This window comes from Scomber scombrus, chromosome 17, assembly GCF_963691925.1.
Source record: "Scomber scombrus chromosome 17, fScoSco1.1, whole genome shotgun sequence".
In the NCBI taxonomy this organism is placed as follows: domain Eukaryota; kingdom Metazoa; phylum Chordata; class Actinopteri; order Scombriformes; family Scombridae; genus Scomber; species Scomber scombrus.
In genome coordinates this window covers 3,991,768-4,012,446 of record NC_084986.1, presented here as the reverse complement: position 1 = coordinate 4,012,446, position 20,679 = coordinate 3,991,768, and the positions used below count along the sequence as shown (strand labels likewise).

The 20,679-nt window shown below is 39.4% G+C and overlaps 1 long non-coding RNA gene across 1 annotated transcript; it reads left to right on the top strand.

The window, feature by feature from the left end:
* The first annotated feature begins 15,105 nt into the window (after positions 1 to 15,105).
* LOC133997135 (uncharacterized) lies at positions 15,106 to 20,300 on the top strand. The gene is made up of 5 exons (XR_009927265.1): positions 15,106 to 15,149; positions 15,845 to 15,973; positions 19,751 to 19,837; positions 19,930 to 19,958; positions 20,138 to 20,300. It is a non-coding gene; the product is annotated as an uncharacterized LOC133997135 (long non-coding RNA).
* Positions 20,301 to 20,679: the final 379 nt, after the last annotated feature.

Below are 20,679 nucleotides of genomic sequence, written 5' to 3'. Positions count from 1 at the left end.
ACAGCGGACTGTTCTCTGGTTATAAAGAAGGTCACAGTTGAGGATGCTGGTCATTACACCTGCAGACAGTTTCACAGATCAGGACGACAACAAGGTCAAGATTCTCGGATTTATCTGTCTGTTGTTAGCAGTGAGTATTTACATCATAATGTTTTCAGATCAAACTGTCTTGTTTGAACAATATACTGAAACATTACAATAATTATGATTACAGTGATGAAGTTAATTTTACTCTTGTTGTCTTTCTCTCACAATATCTCCATCTTCACCAGTGACTGAACATAAGGACAATGATACGGTGAAGTTAAACTGCTCTGTGTTGGCATTTGATGAGTGCAGACACACAGTGAAGTGGGTTTATGAGGGTAATGATCAGGATGTGAACACTCAGCACATGAAGGAGTCAAAGTCTTCTTGTTCCACTGTGCAGTTTACAACTTCACATGTTATTGAGACATTAAAATATTCAGAATTATTCAAGTGTAGAGTAACAGATACAAACACTGGAAAAGTGCAGTTGTTTACATTCAGCCCTCCAGCTTCAGGTGAGAAATCTGTTTTAATTATTTTCAAATTTTTTGTGTGTAGATGATAATTATTGGAGTATTTTATCACAGTTTGTTGAGTTATTTGATTTTATTTGTCCAGGTGAGGATGCAAAAAATGTAATCAAATCCAAAACATCAACACAGTTAAGAATAAATAAAAACGAATAGATCCAGTTAATCTCTGTCTCTTGTTTTTTTTAAATGTCCATCAACAACAGCAGCGACAGACATGAACCAAAATGCACCTACAACCAACGATACTCCAACAAAACAACAAGGTAGTGATTTAAAGGCGCAGTGTGAAGAATTTAGTGATATGTTGCAGAGAGACTTGGCAGAAACAGAATATAATATCCATATGTATGTTATAATTAGTGTATAATCTCAGTCAGTGCACTAATATTGTAATGAAGCTCTGATAAATGCAACATTTTTCAGGTTGTAAAAATCACACATGCTGTATAAACTGTATTTCTCTCATATTTTAACTACAGGAGTTTGAACAGTGACAAATGTTTTTAATGTTTTAATTCTCTTTCCAGGCTGGTTGAGGTTCCTCATCGTGTCTGTGGGTTTAACTGCACTCATAATAATCGTTGTGTCAGTCAACATCTGGACGAGAACTAAAGGTGAGAACATTCACACAACATTTATGAACAAGTTTTTATCAATCAGGATTTTTACTGATGGAACTAAACTTGACTCTTTTTTTGTGTTTTCAGGGAACAAAACACAGATCAGTGACAATGCTGTGAGTTTTAAAACTGAATATTCAAATGCTTACTGTATGTTTGTGGTAGTTCACTATTTACTGTGATTCTGTAAAGAGAATAAGAATAAACAGTGCTGACTGTATTACTCTGAAACAAAGGTAATTTATTTGTTCCATTATATCTCAGAAGCTCAGGTGTGTTGTGTTGTTACTCACAGGTGCATGATGATGAAGATGGAGATGAAGCTACGGTGAACTATGAAAACGTTGGAGAACCTTCTGCTTCTATCAGACTCCACTGATCAACAACTTTCACTCCAACATCAACTCAGCAGAGTCCACTATCTATCTATCTATCTATCTATCTATCTATCTATCTATCTATCTATCTATCTATCTATCTATCTATCTATCTATCTATCTATCTATCTATCTATCTATCTATCTTTGAGCAGCATCCACTGTCCCTTTTCTTTTGGTACTTGTCCCTTCTATCTGGTGTTAGATGTCACCAGACGTACTATGCTCATTACCATCTGGTCAGAATCACCTTTGAAGCTGGGTGAAATAAACTCGACCATGTTTGACAGAGAAATGAACATTGCCTCTCTTTTGGATAAACAAACACCCATTAACGTTCCATGAAGGAGCCCAAAGGGACAGAACTGTATAAAAACTAACATAAGACAGATCCTGGTATTTTCATCGGACATCTGGACAGATGGGGAACTTCAATCCTCTTCTCCTATGGTCTGAACCCTCCCTACTAGGACATCTCTCTCTTCTACAGACCATGGTCATAAATTACATCACACTTCACATTCATTAAGTCTCTCTCTGTGTGTCTTGAAACCACATCAGAGTGTATGACTGAAAATTAATGTTAACCCTATAAAGCCTGAAACATTAAATAATTGCCAGAAAATTCTAATTTTGTTTATTGGACCTTCTGATAAGTAATTTAAAAATTAATGAAATGTGATCCCTATTCAGACTTAGTCTCTGAGCCATTACTGCCCCCTTGTGGATATTTTGAGTATTGTTTTTTCCTTAAGTTTCGTTTTCCATCCTCCATGTTTTGTATTGAGTATGAATGCAAGCAGAATCAGTCCTTTCTTTTTGGTGGAGCCTGTGAGATATGTCTGTAAGTAAAGATGGAAAGTATTGTTTAACTAATTACATTCACTGTGAAATTATTCTGTGATGGGAAAATTCCAATTTTAGTTGATATCAGCTACTTTGGCTACTGCTTTACTTTCAGCTAACTAGCTAGCTGCTAACATCTGTTACATCAACGTGTGGTTACAATTATCTGAGCTGTTTATCTTTTTGTATGTTTATCATAAGTTAAAATATTCATCATTCATATCATCTGTAAAAAGAGAAAGGTTAATATTCGTAATTTAAAAAGTAGTCTATTTTTATGTTAATGAATTTAATCAGTTTGTATATCTAACTATTTACACTGTAATTTCATATGCAGATCTGAAAATAGACCCATTAATGCTGTGTGCTGTACGGAAAAATGATTGTGTGTTGATCAGAAGCATTTGAGACACTAGTTGCTGTGATGTTTCAGTATTTACAGACCAAACTGATATTGAAGCGCGACTCAGGGTGCAGTAGTCTATTTGCACACAGCGACAGCTCTGATAAAGTTTTTGGGACTTGAGTAAGCACACAGGTACAAACTGTATTAAATACGTAAAGTTACTGTGTTCTTTTAAAAGGTTTAATTGAAACTATATATTATACACTGTTTTTTAAGGTATTAGTCTCGTTAGTCAATAAACTCCTTAAAATGTACTCAAGATCAATTAAACCATTGGATCACAGCTTTAGAATTTGAGACTTATTTATTAATATTTGGTATATTAATCAACTAGAAATGTATTTCTTACCAAAGCCTGGTAAGCAGTGCCCCTGTTTAACGAGTGCTTATTAATAAACATCATTATTCTCTACATATGTTGCTTCCCTTACCTCGAGCGAGCTGGGTGGTAACACTGTGACTGTGAGCCTCCTGTGGTTGTAGTGTTAATGTCGTCATATCCGAGCTCTGCTGTTGTTTCCACGTTCTCATCGAAACACTTCCACATCAGTTCTTAGAAACTGACTTCAAAGATACAATGAGGAACTAACAAGTCTCTGACCTCTGATACACCATCTTATCTGATTGACTGACGACAATGAGGAGGGGACACTTTGCTCATTATAGGAAGTAGATAGTGTATTTCCGCATTTTGAGAGCTGAGAGCTCGAGAAGAAGACAGAGAGAAAGACAGAGAAGCACAATGGTTGAACTCAGATGGATTAAAGTGTTTTTATTTCTGATTCTGGGGCTTCAGTTTACAGGTAAGATACAAAAATCTGCATTATTACCAATAGTACTTTATTTAATAACCTTAATTTTACTGAGACAGCCAAATATAATGTTTGTAACATTTACACTATACAGTCATATTCTTATTTCATTACTTTACAATGAGGAACTAAAAGGAATCAGACCAGTAAAATAACATCTTAGGCCCTATCTTGCACCCGGCGCACAGCGGATGGCAGGTGCAACGCATGGACACTGTTGTCATTTTCTTGCCCTGCGGCCACGTTGTGTAAATAGCAAATGCACTTGTACCGGTCTGTGCATCCATGGGCATGTTGGTCCTGTGCACAGAGTAGCATTACATGATGTGGTCATGGTTATAAACATGAAATACTTTGAAATGCAGCAGTGGAAAGGAAGTGTGCTGTGGTCATGGTGGTGAGTGGGTGGAGACATTCACCCTTAACTACTACAATGTCTAATCCTTTATGTATTTACTCTTGTCTGATTATAAGATATTATATAGATATATGAGATTATATAAGATACTGCAGATGTGAGTGCTAACTTTCTTGTAAAATACAAAAACGTTAAAAATTTAAGCGAATATGCTCCGCCTAAAAAAGTTGTTTACTTACAAGTGAGGAAAAATAGACTGACCACAATGAGGAGGTGACATTTGGCTCATTACAGGAAGTAGATAGGGTATTTTTGCACGTTGAAAGCTAAGAGTGTGAGAAGAAGACAGAGAGAAAGACAGAGAAGAACAATGGTTGAACTCAGATGGATTAAAATGTTTTTATTTCTGATTCTGGGGCTTCAGTTTACAGGTAAGATACACAAATCTTATTCAATAACCTTCATTTAACTGAGACAGTGAAATAAGTTGTTTGTTTTTTAACATTCACACTACAGTCAGATTCTCATTTCAGTTCATTTATCACATTTCTCTCTCAAATTCTCAACAGCAGTAACTGGACAAACTGTCCTCTACATCACTGTCAGAGATGGAGATGAAGCCACTTTGTCCTGTGGAAATGTGATGACTGATCATGATGAATGTGACAGTACTTCCTGGGTCTTTGATGGTTCAACAAACACAGAAACAGTAGCGCTGATTAAACTTGGGCAGATTGGTGAAAATGCCAAAGCTAAATCAGACAGACTGAGTGTTACAGCGGACTGTTCTCTGGTTATAAAGAAGGTCACAGTTGAGGATGTTGGTCTTTATGGCTGCAGACAAAATGATAGATCAGGACGACCTCAATACTCTCTGGTTTATCTGTCTGTTGTTTGCAGTGAGTATTTACATCATAATGTTTTCAGCTCAAACTGTCTTGTTAGAACAATATACTGAAACATTACAATAATTATGATTACAGTGATGAAGTTAATTTTACTCTTGTTGTCTTTCTCTCACAATATCTCCATCTTCACCAGTGACTGAACATAAGGACACTGATGAGGTGAAGTTAAACTGCTCTGTGTCAACATATGGACAGTGTCGACACACAGTGCAGTGGGTGTATGAGTGTAATGATCAGGATGTGAACACTCAGCACATAAAGGAGTCACAGATTTCTTGTTCTTCTACTGTGGAGTTTACAACTTCTCATCTTGCTGAGACGTCAAACTTTTCTGAGTTATTCAAGTGTAGAGTGACAAATGAAAACAGTGAAGTGCAGCTGTTTACCTTCATCCCATCTTCAGGTGAGTTAACTGCCTAATTTTTCTCATTTTTGTGTGTAGCTGATAATTATTAAGTATTTTATCATCATGGGTTGTTGAGGTTTTTTTTTAGATTTTACTTGTCCAGCTGAGGATGCAAAAAAATTAATTAAAACCCAAAACATCAACACAAATAAGTATAAATTAAAGACAGTATCTGCAAGAAGTTACAACAGACAACTTTATCTGATCCAGTTCATCTCTCTGTATCTTGTTCTTTTTAAAATGTCCAGGTGAAGACACTGAAACAGCCGCAACGACAAAATCAACAAGAACAAAATTATTGATGACATCAACAACAGCAACGACAGAGATGAACCAAAATGCACCTACAACCAATGATACTGCAACAAAACAAAAAGGTACTGAAAGTACAGTGTGAAGGTGCAGTGTGAAGAATTTAGTGATATGTTGCAGAATAGACTTGTCAGAAACAGAATATAATATCCATATGTATTTCATAATTAGTGTATAATCTCAGTCAGTGTGTTCACACTCATCTGAGTCTCAAACCTTGTTGTTGCTCACTGTTCTCTCTCTTTCTGTCTCTCAGTCTTTGATGGATAGATAGAAGAAATATATTTCTGTATTTTTGGTGCTTCCTCTCTTTAACAACATACACTCAGCACCAAAGTTCACTACAGGAGTTTGAACAGTGACAAATGTTTTTAATGTTTTAATTCTCTTTCCAGGCTGGTTGAGGTTCCTCATCGTGTCTGTGGGTTTAACTGCACTCTTAATAATCGTTGTGTCAGTCAACATCTGGACGAGAACTAAAGGTGAGAACAGTCACACAACATTTATGAACACGTTTTGAGGAATCTGGATTTTTACTGATGAAACTAAACTTGACTCTTTTTTCGAAGCTTGATAAGCGCAGTTTCAGGAGCGGGAAAACACACCAATTACACCGCTTGCTGCTCCTATATAAACAGACCTAACCCTCTGCTCCCTCTTCGCTCTCCTATTCGAGTTTGCTTCTCGCTCTCGTATTCAAGTTTCGCACAGCAACAAATTACTCAACCAGCGACTCACCTGTACCAGCCATGGATTTCATCTCCCTTTCTCCCTCCGACGATGACATCTTCGACAGGTCACCACACACCCAAAGCCAAGGTCTTCAACTGTCCGAAGAAGCCGTCATGTCTACAGTACTTTCGGTGCGTGATTGTAGCCCATTGTGCGCTACCATCCACACATCCTTCTCACCACTCGGCGGCCAGATTCACCTTACTCACAGCCAATCCTGCTGCGCGTCCCCCCGCCTCACTCGTCTCTCGTCCATCACCTGTTCCCACCAATATCCGGAAACAAATATTAGACGGTAATTACATTGACCTGGCTATTTTACTCCTTCCCTCCCTCCACCAACCTCCAGTAGACAGACATGTGGATGACCCCGAAAGGTGTTCACACCAAACGGAGAAACCATCCTCCTGCTCAAGGGACCTTAATCCCACTGAATTTGCTTATACATTTTCTTTATACAGAGACGTCCTCTGTTTGCAGTTTCCCGCACGCCGTCAGGAATTGGACGACTACATGTCCATTATTCTTAATCTTGCACTACGTTTTGGCGGTTACGGATTCTATCAATATCATATTCACTTCGCTTCTGAGGCCGCAGCTTGCCTTCACCAGTTTAATGAGGTCACTTATTGGGGCACACTGGATACCGAGACGTATTGTCGCATCTTTGCCGCCTGCTCTGCTCAGCCTTGTCCTTTGTGCGGCGCACCTTCCCATCTTGCATCTGCCTGTTCCATCCCGGCCTTGACTGTTTCTCAACATAACCCGGCCAGGACTTATGCTCTTCCCGTGCCATCACCTGCCCCACCAAGGCAGGTGATGGTCCTGATTCCCAAGCCAGTCTCATCTAATCGGCCCCCCTTTGCACCTAACACCAGTGGAGTGGATAAAAGGGGTCGACCGATCCTGCACCAAGGCGGACGCACTATCTGCAATAACTTCAATGAAGCAGGGTGCAGAATGTCTCAGTGTCGCTATCTCCACGTATGCTCCTTCTGCGGCGGCGGCCATGCCAGATCTGCATGCCCGCATAATCCCACTTCACAAAAGTCAGGTAGGCATCCCTCAACACCTATAAATATTGCGGCTTTGAAAGCTGCACTCTGTCACCACCCTGATCCAGCGTTTGTCGAAGTCCTCATTACCGGTTTCAAGGACGGCTTCCACCCCGGCATCTCAGTGGAACCATCCGTTTCATTCGAATGTAAGAATTTAATGTCAGCCATTAATGACCCCAGCTCTGTTGATCGCCTGCTCTCCAAAGAGATCGAGCAAGGCTTCATGATCGGCCCCTTTTCTCGCCCCCCTTTCCCTACTTTTCGCATTAGTCCACTCGGCATTGCAACTCGGAAAGCAACGGATCATCATTGATCTTTCGGCACCGCACGGCAGCAGCGTCCCCAGCATCAACAGCCTTATCCCGAGCGAAGACTATTCCCTTCACTACGCTTCCATAAACCATGCCATCGCACTCATCAAACTTGCGGGCAAAGGATCGTGGCTATCAAAAGCCGACATTACCAGTGCGTTTAAAGTTCTCCCTATCCACCCCGTTTTCTGGCGGTTCTTTGGCGTCCGATGGCGAGGTGCTTATTACTTCGCAGTGAGACTCACTTTCGGTTGCAAAAGCAGTCCCAAGCTGTTCGACACCTTGTCAGAGGCCCTCTGCTGGATATTATCCAACAACCACTGCATCCCATTTCTTGTCCGTCTCTTAGATGATTTCCTTCTCATTACCCCTCCTTCTTCTCCCCCCGCATCTGGCCTCCTCACTCTGACCTCCGTTTTTACTGACCTAGGCGTTCCACTGTCGGCGGAAAAAACGGAGGGCCAATCCTCTTCACTTGAGTTCTTGGGAATCACCCTCGATACGAACTTGTTCCAGGCGTCCCTCCCTATTGAAAAGCTCAACCGCATCTGTCTCCTCATCTCCAATTTCCTCTTGGCCCCATCTTGCTCCAAACGTCAGCTCCTCTCCCTTCTCGCGCCACCTTAACTTCGCCCTGCGCATCATCCCCCAAGGGCGGTCATTCATTTCTCACCTGCTGTCCATTGCATCTTTGGTCCCATCGCTTCTGTCTTTTTTCTCCCTGAACCAATCATGTCTTGCCGAGCTTCGTTTATGGCTCCACCTCCTCTCTAACTGGAATGGTATCTCCTTCTTTTACGATGACCACTTGACCAACTCCCTCGACAACCAGCTCTACATCGATGCTGCTCCCTCTGCCGGTTTTTGGGGTTTCTACAACGGGAGATGGTTCGCATCCGAATGGCCCCCAGAACTCATAAATAATTGCCAGGTAGCGTCCTCCGCCCTCTTCGAAATCTACCCCATAGTAGCCGCAGCGGTCCTATGGGGGCACAAATGGTCTAGTCACTCCATTCTCATACACACTGATAATATTGCAGTAGTTGACATCATTAATAAAGGTCGCTCCAACTCCCCTTCCATCATGCCATTCATGCGCGGCCTCACCTGGCACTCCGTCACCAACCAATATATTCTCCGCGCCGCTCATGTCCCTGGTCACAATAATACCATTGCTGACTCTCTCTCTCGTTTCATGTTCCAGAAGTTCAGAAACTTGGCTCCGCACGCCGAACCGCTGCCGACTCCAGTTCCTCCTTATTCAGCACTGACTTTCAATCTGTGAATCCATCATTAGTACCCCTTATCATCAAATCCCAAAATGACATCATTAATAGCTTATCACCCTCTACTCTCTCCTCCTACTGGACAGCATGGAACAACTTCCATCACTTCCACGACCGACATAATATAACTTTCCCCTCATTCGATCTCACCACCGTTATCTGTTACATCACTTACGCGCATTCAGTGACGAATATAAGAACGCCAACTATCAAATCCTACCTCAGTGGCATTAGTTTCTTCTCCAAACTAATCACAGGTCATCCCAGCCCTGCCTTAAACCATCCTCAAGTAAAGTCACTTCTCTCTGGTCTCCTCCGCCAAGAACCAGCCAAACCTCCTAGTCGGCTTCCTCTGACCGCTGACTTACTGTATACTTGCATCCACACAATTCGCTCCGGATACCACTCTCCTCACATCGCCCTGACCCTAGAAGCTATGTTCATACTAGCTTTTTTCGGCTTCCTTAGATGCTCAGAATTCACCGCGTCATCGACGCACTTCGACCCTTGCCGCCATGCTTGTATCTCAGACTTATCACTATTCTCGGACGACACCAAAGTATTCCACCTGAAGAAAACCAAAACCAATCAATTCGGCCATCCTACACCAGTTTTCTACTTTAAAAACCAGTCTCCCTTAGATCCATTCGTTATCCTCACCAACTATCTCCTCTACCGAAAATCCTATGCCACGCCACTATCTCAACCCCTCTTCCTCTCCGAATCCGGTCAAATCACCACTCGGTCCTGGTTTCACCATCACTTACGTCAAATACTCTCATTATCCGGTTTATCTCCTACTCACTACTCCGGGCACTCCTTTAGGATCGGCGCTGCTACTTCAGCTTCCCGCAATGGCGTACCCAAACACTTTATTCAAATCATGGGTCGTTGGGCCTCGTTAACATATCACTGCTACATCAGCTCAGACCTCAACGACCTAAGATCCGCACAAGCACGTCTCAAATAGATGGAGGTTTTTGGGGGTTCGGCGCTGCCCGGGCGCTGCGGCGGATCCCTCATCCGGCCTCCCCACACCGCATTAAGAACACATCATTCATTCATTCGTTAATCTTGTTCAATAAATCTGTCAAACGTATCTGATTGGTAGTGTTTTCCTTGCTCGTGAATTGTGTTTTCAGGGAACAAAACACAGATCAGTGACAATGCTGTGAGTTTTAAAACTGAATATTCAAATGCTTACTGTATGTTTGTGGTAGTTCACTATTTACTGTGATTCTGTAAAGAGAATAAGAATAAACAGTGCTGACTGTATTACTCTGAAACAAAGGTCATTTATTTGTTCCATTATATCTCAGAAGCTCAGGTGTGTTGTGTTGTTCCTCACAGGTGCATGATGATGGAGATGGAGATGAAGCTACGGTGAACTATGAAAACGTTGGAGAACCTTCTGCTTCTATCAGACTCCACTGATCAACAACTTTCACTCCAACATCAACTCAGCAGAGTCCGCTATCTATCTATCTATCTATCTATCTATCTATCTATCTATCTATCTATCTATCTATCTATCTATCTATCTATCTATCTATCTATCTATCTATCTATCTATCTATCTATCTATCTTTGAGCAGCATCCACTGTCCCTTTTCTTTTGGTACTTGTCCCTTCTATCTGGTGTTAGGTGTCACCAGACGTACTATGCTCATTACCATCTGGTCAGAATCACCTTTGAAGCTGGGTGAAATAAACTCGACCAGGTTTGACAGAGAAATGAACATTGCCTCTCTTTTGGATAAACAAACACCCATTAACGTTCCATGAAGGAGCCCAAAGGGACAGAACTGTATAAAAACTAACATAAGACAGATCCTGGTATTTTCATCGGACATCTGGACGGATGGGGAACTTCAATCCTCTTCTCCTATGGTCTGAACCCTCCCTACTAGGACATCTCTCTCTACTACAGACCATGGTCATAAATTACATCACACTTCACATTCATTAAGTCTCTCTCTGTGTGTCTTGAAACCACATCAGAGTGTATGACTGAAAATTAATGTTAACCCTATAAAGCCTGAACCATTAAATAATTGCCAGAAAATTCTAATTTTGTTTATTGGACCTTCTGATAAGTAATTTAAAAATTAATGAAATGTGATCCCTATTCAGATTTAGTCTCTGAGCCATTACTGCCCCCTTGTGGATATTTTGAGTATTGTTTTTTCCTTAAGTTTCGTTTTCCAACCTCCATGTTTTGTATTGAGTATGAATGCAAGCAGAATCAGTCCTTTCTTTTTGGTGGAGCCTATGATATGTCTGTAAGTAAAGATGGAAAGTATTGTTTAACTAATTACATTCACCGTGAAATTGTTCTGTGATGGGAAAATGCTAATTTTAGTTGATATCAGCTACTTTGGCTACTGCTTTACTTTCAGCTAACTAGCTAACTGCTAACATCTGTTACATCAACGTGTGGTAACAATTATCTGAGCTGTTTATCTTTTTGTATGTTTATCATAAGTTAAAATATTCATCATATCCGAGCTCTGCTGTTGTTGTTTCCACGTTCTCATCGAAACACTTCCCCATCAGTTCTTAGAAACTGACTTCAAAGCTACAATGAGGAACTAACAGGTCTCAGATGAAAGCAAATTGAAAAAGTAGTAGTAGTAGCAGTAGTAGTTTGGAGTATAAACATATGTGTTTAGAAATGAATAACTAGTGGTGCATTCAAATAAACCAGTCTTTAATAGAAAAGTGTTTTTCCCTCTACGACACCCCCCAAAGTCGAGTGAATCTGGTTTTTAAGGTATTAATCTTGTTAGTCAATAAACTCCTTAAAATGTACTCAAGATCAATTAAACCATTGGATCACAGCTTTAGAATTTGAGACTGATTTATTAATATTTGGTATATTAATCAACAAAAAATTTATTTCTTACCAAAGCCTGTTAAGCGGTGCCCCTGTTTAACGAGTGCTTATTAATAAACATCATAATTCTCTACATATGTTGCTTCCCTTACCTCGAGCGAGCTGGGTGGTAACACTGTGACTGTGAGCCTCGTGTGGTTGTAGTGTTAATGTCGTCATATCCGAGCTCTACTGCTGTTGTACCTCACCAAAACACTTCCTGTGACCAAGTGTGTGAAAACTCTTCTTTACTCACCACTTTTCACAATTGCTTTTGTAGCCTTGTAGCAATTACTATCCCATGTTAGCATTATGTTACATTTTACATCAAAACCTATGACTTAATTAAAGCAAACACACAGTCATAGTTAAGTTTAAATTATATTTATTATGTTACAGGTTTGAATATTTTTGTTCCTTTGTTCATTCTCACCATGCTTGTTCTTTGTTCAACCCCTGTCCTTGATGGTGTTGGTGATGTCATGCTGACACCACTGGGCTGAACCAACTGTAGGGGTTTTCTTTTTTGTGAGAATGTTTCTTTTGTTTAGTTATTCATTTTGTGGAAATGTATTAGGGTTAACTTACCTTTTGATAGAGCCATTTAACCATGTGAATGTACTGGAAAAGAGTTTAATATGTACTTTGATTCCTTTGTATTCAAATTACTGTGTAGGTCCCTGTTGGGTGATATTGTGTTGGCTTGAGGGTTTGAAGTGTGAAATGATCGCCCTATAAAGCCAGTCGAGATTTGACGCTGTGGGAGGAAAGAGTGGATGTTGTGCTGCCAAATTTCTATGACAGTGTGTAAGGGCCATACATGTGGTGGGGGGGTGTTTTGAGAAAAAAATCGTAGAATTTCTGAGATTGAAGTCGTAAATTTATCAGAAAACTGACATTTTAAAGTCGCAAATCTGCGATAAAAAAGTCATAAATGTAAGAGGTTTTTGATCTACCTTGAGGATAATTTAATTTGATAATTTGGCGTATGGTGTCTTGCTGGACCACAAAACCCATTTGAATTGTCTGCAGATGTAACCAGCGATGGCCTTGCATCTGCTCGGTTTGTTCCAGCTCCTGGTGAACAAAAGCTATCATTTCATCCAGATTTGTATGTTTTTTTCTCCGAAATAGGCCCAGTTTCTTGCAATCAATCAATCAATCAAATTTGATTTATAAAGCGCATTTCATACACAAGGTAAACTCAATGTGCTTCACAACAAATAATCCGGACTTTGAAAAGCTCAATGTCTTTTCAAAGTCCGGATGCTTAGTCCAACTCAACTGAAAAGTACAATTTGATCAGTTCCTCCACGGCAGGCATAAAGCATGACAAGCGACATCTCTCCAGTGTTGCAAGAATAAAATAAAATAAATGTACGACTTTAATATCAGAAATTCTGAGTTTTTACTTGTAATATAACCCCACTGCCCAGGTTTTTTAATTTTATTTACATACATGGTTCTAATACACCGTCGTAATTTTCTACTCCATGCTATCTTAAAAAAAATGATAAGTTCCTTTTTCGTTATAAATAATCTTCACACATTCAACCTCCTCAGTCCTGTTCGGTGACTGTAAGCCTCGTGTGGTTTTGGTGTTTATTAGGTCATCGTTAGAGGCTAAAACCTGCAGACCTCTGCTGCTGTTGTGTGAAACACTTCTACCTCAGTTCTCAGAAACTGACAGGAACTAACAGGTCTCAGACCACTAAAATAACATCTGTTTGAATCTTCATCGGTCTGTTCAGGTGTGCTGTCAGGACTGAATCCTAATTCTGTTTCATCAAATATTTTACAGTGTTTACTTATAGGACATTGCAGTTATGTGTCTTAACCAATATCGGTACTCCACAGAAAATGTCATTTTTAAAGGGGAATCATTTGACTTACTGGTCATACTGGTCCTGTGCACAGAGAAGTGTCACATGATGAGGTCATGGTTATAAACATGAAGCACTTTGAAATGCAGCAGTGGAAAGGAAGTGTGTTGTGGTCTTGGTGGTGAGTGGGTGGATACATTCACCCTTAACTACTACAATATCTAATCCTTTTTGTATTTACTCGTCTGATTATAATATAAGATCTAATATAGATATATGAGAGTATAAAAGACACTGCAGATATGAGTGCTAGCTTTCTTGTAACATACAAAAACTTTAAAATTTTAAGCGAATATGCTCCGCCTAAAAAAAAGTTTACTTACAAGTGAGGAAAAATCGACTGACCACAATGAGGAGGTGACAATTTGCTCATTACAGGAAATGGATAGTTTATTTCTGTATTTTGAGAGCTAAGAGCGTGAGAAGAAGACAGAGAGAAGGACAGAGAGGCACGGTGGTTGAACTCAGATGGATTAAAATGTTCTTATTTCTGATTCTGGGGCTTCAGTTTACAGGTAAGATACAAAAATCTTATTTAATAACTTTCATTTTACTGAGACAGTGAAATAAGTTGTCTTTTTAAACATTCACACTACAGTCAGATTCTTATTTCAGTTTATTTATGACATTTCTTTCTCAAATTCTCAACAGCAGTAACTGGACAAACTTCCCCATTCATCACTGTCAGAGATGGAGATGAAGCCACTTTGTCCTGTAAAAATGTGATGACTGATCAGTATAAATGTGACAGTACTACCTGGTTCCTCAGTCGTTCAAGAAACACAGTAACAGTAGAGCTGATTACATTTGGGCAGATTGGTGAAAAAGCCAAAGCTAAATCAGACAGGCTGAGTGTTACAGAGAACTGTTCTCTGGTTATAAAGAAGGTCACAGTTGAGGATGCTGGACTTTACACCTGCAGACAGTATGACAGATCAGGACGACATAAAGACTCTGTGGTTGATTTGTCTGTTGTGAGCAGTGAGTATTTACATCATGATGTTTTCAGCTCAAACTATCTTGTTAGAACAATATACTGAAACATTACAATAATTATGATTACAGTGATGAAGTTAATTTTACTCTTGTTGTCTTTCTCTCACAATATCTCCATCTTCACCAGTGACTGAACATAAGGACACTGATGAGGTGAAGTTAAACTGCTCTGTGTCGATATATGATGTGCGCAGACACACAGTGAAGTGGGTGTATGAGGGTAATGATCAGGATGTGAACCCTCAGCTCATGCAGGAGTCACAGTCTTCTTGTTCTGCCACTGTGGAGTTTACAACTACTCATCTAGCTTTGATATCAAATACTTCTGAGTTATTCACATGTAGAGTGACAGATATCAATGGAAAAGTGCAGCAGTTTACCTTGAGCCCTCCATCTTCAGGTGAGAAATCTGCTTTAATTATTTTCAAATGTTTTGTGTGTAGATGACAATTATTATTAATAATGATAATAATAATAATGCATTATATTTAAAGGCGCCTTTCAAAGCACTCAAGGACACCTTACAAACAATATAAATCAGGTAACATTGATGTGGAAGTTGCAATTTTGCAAAGATAAATAAATAAATATGAATATGACTACATATTGCAATAGTGCAATAAATAAACAAGAATGTGATTGCATAGTTACTGCTAGACAGAGTATGCCACTCTGAATAGGTGCATTTTCAGGCGGGATTTAAAGTAGGGACAGTGTCAGAGGTGCAAATGTCTGGTGGGAGAGAGTTCCAAAGGCGGGGGGCAGATCGGCTGAAGGCTCTTGACCCCATGGTAGTTAAGTTGGCAGATGGGGCAAAGAGCTGGTTGGTAGAGGAGGATCGGAGAGTTCGGGAAGGTGTGTAGATGTGAATAAGTTCAGAGAGATATGATGTTGCCAGGTTGTGAAGGATCTTGAAAGTGAGGAGTAGAATCTTAAATTAAGTATTTTATCATCACCGTTTTTTGATTTTATTTGTCCAGGTGAGGATTCAAAAAATGTAATAAAATCCAAAACATCAATACTGTTAAGAATACATAAAACAAATGGATCCAGTTCATCTCTCTGTCTGTCTCTTGTTCTTTTTTAAATGTCCAGGTGAAGACACTGAAACAGCTGCAACGACAAAATCAACAAAAACAAAATTACTGACGCCATCAACAACAGCAACGACAGAGACGAACCAAAATGCACCTACAACCAATGATACTGCAACAACAACAAAAGGTACTGATTTAGCTAGGAAGTGAGAAAGCTGATGAGGATCGATGTTAAAAATACTGACCTGGAGGAGGAGGGGGTAGTATTTCGAGAAAAAATATTATAATTTCTGAGATTAAAATCAGAAATATATGAAAAAAAAAGTAATGTTCTCTGACATTATAAAGTTGCAAATCTGCGAGAGAAAAAAAGTCATACATTTATGAGTTTGTTGATCCACCTTGAAGATCACTTAATTTGATAATTTGGCGTGTAGTGTCTTGTTGGACCACAAAACCCATTTGAACTGCCCCCAGATGTAACCAGCGATCGCCTTGCATCTGCTTGGTCCGTTGCAGCTCCTGGTGAACAAAAGCTATCCCCTGATCCAGATTTGTATGGTTCTTTTTCTTCTCTGAAACAGGCCCAGTTTCTTGCAATGTCTTTTCAAAGTCCGGATGCTTAGCCCAACCCAACTGAAAAGTACAATTTGATCAGTTCCTCCACGGCAGGCATAAAGCATGACAAGTGAAATCTCTCCAGTGTTGCTAAGTGAGGCTATGTGACTGCTTGGTAGAATAAAACACCTTTTTGCCAAGTTTTTTTTCTCCGAAATTTACGACTTTAATCTCAGAAATTCTACGTTTTTTCTTGTAATATTACCCCACTCCCCAGGTTATTGTGTTGTTGTTTTTTAGGTATATGGCCCTAATACACCGTCGTAATTTTCTACTCCATGCTATCTTTAAAAAAATGACGCGTTCCTTTTACGTTATTAATAATCTTCACACATTCAACCTCCTCAGTCCTGTTCGGTGACTGTGAGCCTCGTGTGGTTTTGGTGTTTATTAGGTCATCGTTAGAGGCTAAAACCTGCAGACCTCTGCTGCTGTTGTGTGAAACACTTCTACCTCAGTTCTCAGAAACTGACAGGAACAAACAGGTCTCAGACCACTAAAATAACATCTGTTTGACTCTTCATCAGTCTGTTCATGTCTATGTCAGGACTGAATCCTAATTCTGTTTCATCAAATATTTTACAGTTTTTACTCATCGGACATTGCAGTTATGTTTCTTAACCAATATCGGTACTCCACAGAAAATGTCATTTTTAAAGGGGAATAATTTGACTTACTGGTCATACTGGTCCTGTGCACAGAGAAGTGTCCATGATGAGGTCATGGTTATAAACATGAAGCACTTTGAAATGCAGCAGTGGAAAGGAAGTGTGTTGTGGTCTTGGTGGTGAGTGGGTGGATACATTCACCCTTAACTTCTACAATATCTAATCCTTTATGTATTTACTTTTGTCTGATTATAATATAAGATTGTATATAGATAGATGAAATTATATAAGATACTGCAGATATGAGTGCTAGCTTTCTTGTAAAATACAAAAAAGTTAAAATATTAAGCGAATATGCTCCGCCTAAAAAAGATGTTTACTGACAAGTGAGGAAAAATGGACTGACCACAATGAGGAGGTGACAATTGGCTCATTACAGGAAGTAGATAGGGTATTTTTGCACTTTGAAAGCTGAGAGCGTGAGAAGAAGACAGAGAGAAAGACAGAGAAGCACGATGGTTGAACTCAGATGGATTAAAATGTTTTTATTTCTGATTCTGGGGCTTCAATTTACAGGTAAGATACAGAAATCTTATTTAATAACCTTCGTTTTACTGAGACAGTGAAATAAGTTGTTTGTTTTTAAACATTCACACTACAGTCAGATTCTTATTTCAGTTCATTTATCACATTTCTCTCTCAAATTCTCAACAGCAGTAACTGGACAAACTTTCCTCTACATCACTGTCAGAGATGGAGATGAAGCCACTTTGTCCTGTGAAAATGTGATGACTGATCAGTATAAATGTGACAGTATTGACTGGTTCCTCAGTCGGTCAAGAAACACAGCAGTAGAGCTGATTAAACTTGCACGGATTGGTGAAAAACCCAAAGCTAAATCAGACAGACTGAGTGTTACAGCGGACTGTTCTCTGGTTATAAAGAAGGCCACAGTTGAGGATGTTGGTCGTTACGCCTGCAGATACCACGACAGATCAGGACAATATTATAAAGGCTGTCATGTTTTACTGTCTGTTGTCAGCAGTGAGTATTTACATCATAATGTTTTCAGCTCAAACTGTCTTGTTAGAACAATATACTGAAACATTATTTCATAATTTTACTCTTGTCTTTCTCTCACAATATCTCCATCTTCACCAGTGACTGAACATAAGGACACTGATAAGGTGACGTTAAACTTCTCTGTGTCGATATATGATGTGTGCAGACACACAGTGCAGTGGGTGTATGAGGGTAATGATCAGGATGTGAACACTCAGCACATGAAGGAGTCACGGTCTTCTTGTTCGGCTACTGTGGAGTTTACAACTTCTCATCTTGCTGAGACGTCAAAGTATTCTGAGTTATTCAAGTGTAGAGTGACAAATGAAATCACTGGGAAAGTGCAGCTGTTTACCTTCAGCCCTCCGTCTTCAGGTGAGAAATCTATTTGAATTATTTTCTAATTTTTTGTGTGTAGATGATAATTATGGAGTATTTTATCACGGTTTGTTGAGTTTTAAAAAAAAAGTTATTTGTTAAAAATGAAATATAATCTGAAACATCAACACATTTAAGAATAAATAAAAACAAATAGGATCAAGCTCATCTCTGTCTGTTGTTCTTTTTAAAATGTCCAGGTGAGGACACTGAAACAGCTGTAACGACAAAATCAACAAGAACAAAATTACTGACGACATCAACAACAGCAATGACAGACATGAACCAAAAGGCACCTTCAACCAATGATACTGCAACAAAACAAAAAGGTAGTGATTTAAAGGTGCAGCGCATAGACTGTATATAAAATGGACGTAACATCTGTGACGTCACCCATTGGTTTGTGGACTGCTGCTTGGAAGCGAATAGTTTCGGATCTGGGCAGCGCCATCTTGAAAATTTCCGGTGCATGCTGGGTAAAAATAAAAACACGGATTCTACTTATATGGGTATCAGGAGGGGCAAGAGGCGCCCTCCTGACCCTGTGAACCAATCAACCTGTCAATCACGACGTAGCCACGCCCTAATGCATACCCTGCTTTATCGTCAAATATAAAATCAGGGAGGCCAAAATGTCCCAAATGAACATCATACTGCATTGAAGAAGGCTTTAAACTAGCGATTGAGACCATAAACACATTTTTAAAACATTTACTGAGGTTAGAAATCAGGTGAGAAGTTGGTGAATTCTCCATTGACTTGTATAGAGACGGAAGTCCTTTTGACACCAAAACGGTCGCCCCCTGGTGGCCTTTTGATAGAATGCAGTTTTAAGTTACTTCCGCGTTGGCATCATTTCAGAGGACCGGAACTCCCCGCCTGGTGCAGCGTGAAGAATTTAGTGATATGTTGCAGAAAAGACTTGGCATAAACAGAATATAATATCTATGTATGTTATAATTAGTGTATAATCTCAGTGTGTTCACACTCGTCTGAGTCTCAAACCTTGTTGTTGCTCACTGTTCTCTCTCTTTCTGTCTCTCAGCCTTTGATGGATGATAGAAGAGATATATTTCTTTTTTTGGTGCTTCCTCTCTGTAACAACATACGCTCAAAGTTCACAGTTCAGTTTAAATATTGAACTATATTGTACTAATATTGTAATGAAGTTCTGACAAATGCAACATTTTTGAGGTTGTAAAAATCACACATGCTGTATAAACTGTATTTCTCTCATATTTTAACTACAGGAGTTTGAACAGTGACAAATGTTTATAATGTTTTAATTCTCTTTCCAGGCTGGTTGAGGTTCCTCATCGTGTCTGTGGGTTTAAGTGCACTCATAATAATCGTTGTGTCAGTCAGCATCTGGACGAGAACTAAAGGTGAGAACATTCACACAACATTTATGAACAAGTTTTTATCAATCAGGATTTTTACTGATGGAACTAAACTTGACTCTTTTTTGTGTTTTCAGGGAACAAAACACAGATCAGTGAAAATGCTGTGAGTTTTAAAACTGAATATTCAAATGCTTACTGTATGTTTGTGGTAGTTCACTATTTAATGTGATTCTGTAAAGAGAATAAGAATAAACAGTGCTGACTGTATTACTCTGAAACAAAGGTCATTTATTTGTTCCATTATATCTCAGAAGCTCAGGTGTGTTGTGTTGTTCCTCACAGGTGCATGATGATGAAGATGGAGATGAAGCTACGGTGAACTATGAAAACGTTGGAGAACCTTCTGCTTCTATCAGACTCCACTGATCAACAACTTTCACTCCAGCATCAACTCAGCAGATTCCACCACAGTTAAATAGCTTCTCTGTATTCATTGTAATGGGAAAATGTATGTGTATCATGTTTAGATAATGTGTGATAGAAAATAGTCAATTGTAATGAGATAAAGCAAGATATTCCTTTAAAAAAAAAAAAATGTCTGTATTGCAAAAGATAAATATAACTGTGTTTACATGCAGGCGTTGCTTCCTACTGAATATGTCGGTGTCATTATATCTATGTGCAAAGAGGAAGCTCACAAACCACAACTGCAAAGGTTTCGAAGGTCTGCGAATGGTTAAAAAAAAGGTGACGTTGTGTTAATGGTGATTGCAAGTGCAAAGAGACCCTTCTCTGCACATTTTGCAGACATTCTGCTGCATTGGATATAAATATAGCTTCCTACTTCCGCACAGTAGCTTGAGCCGGCCGTCATTATCCTGTTT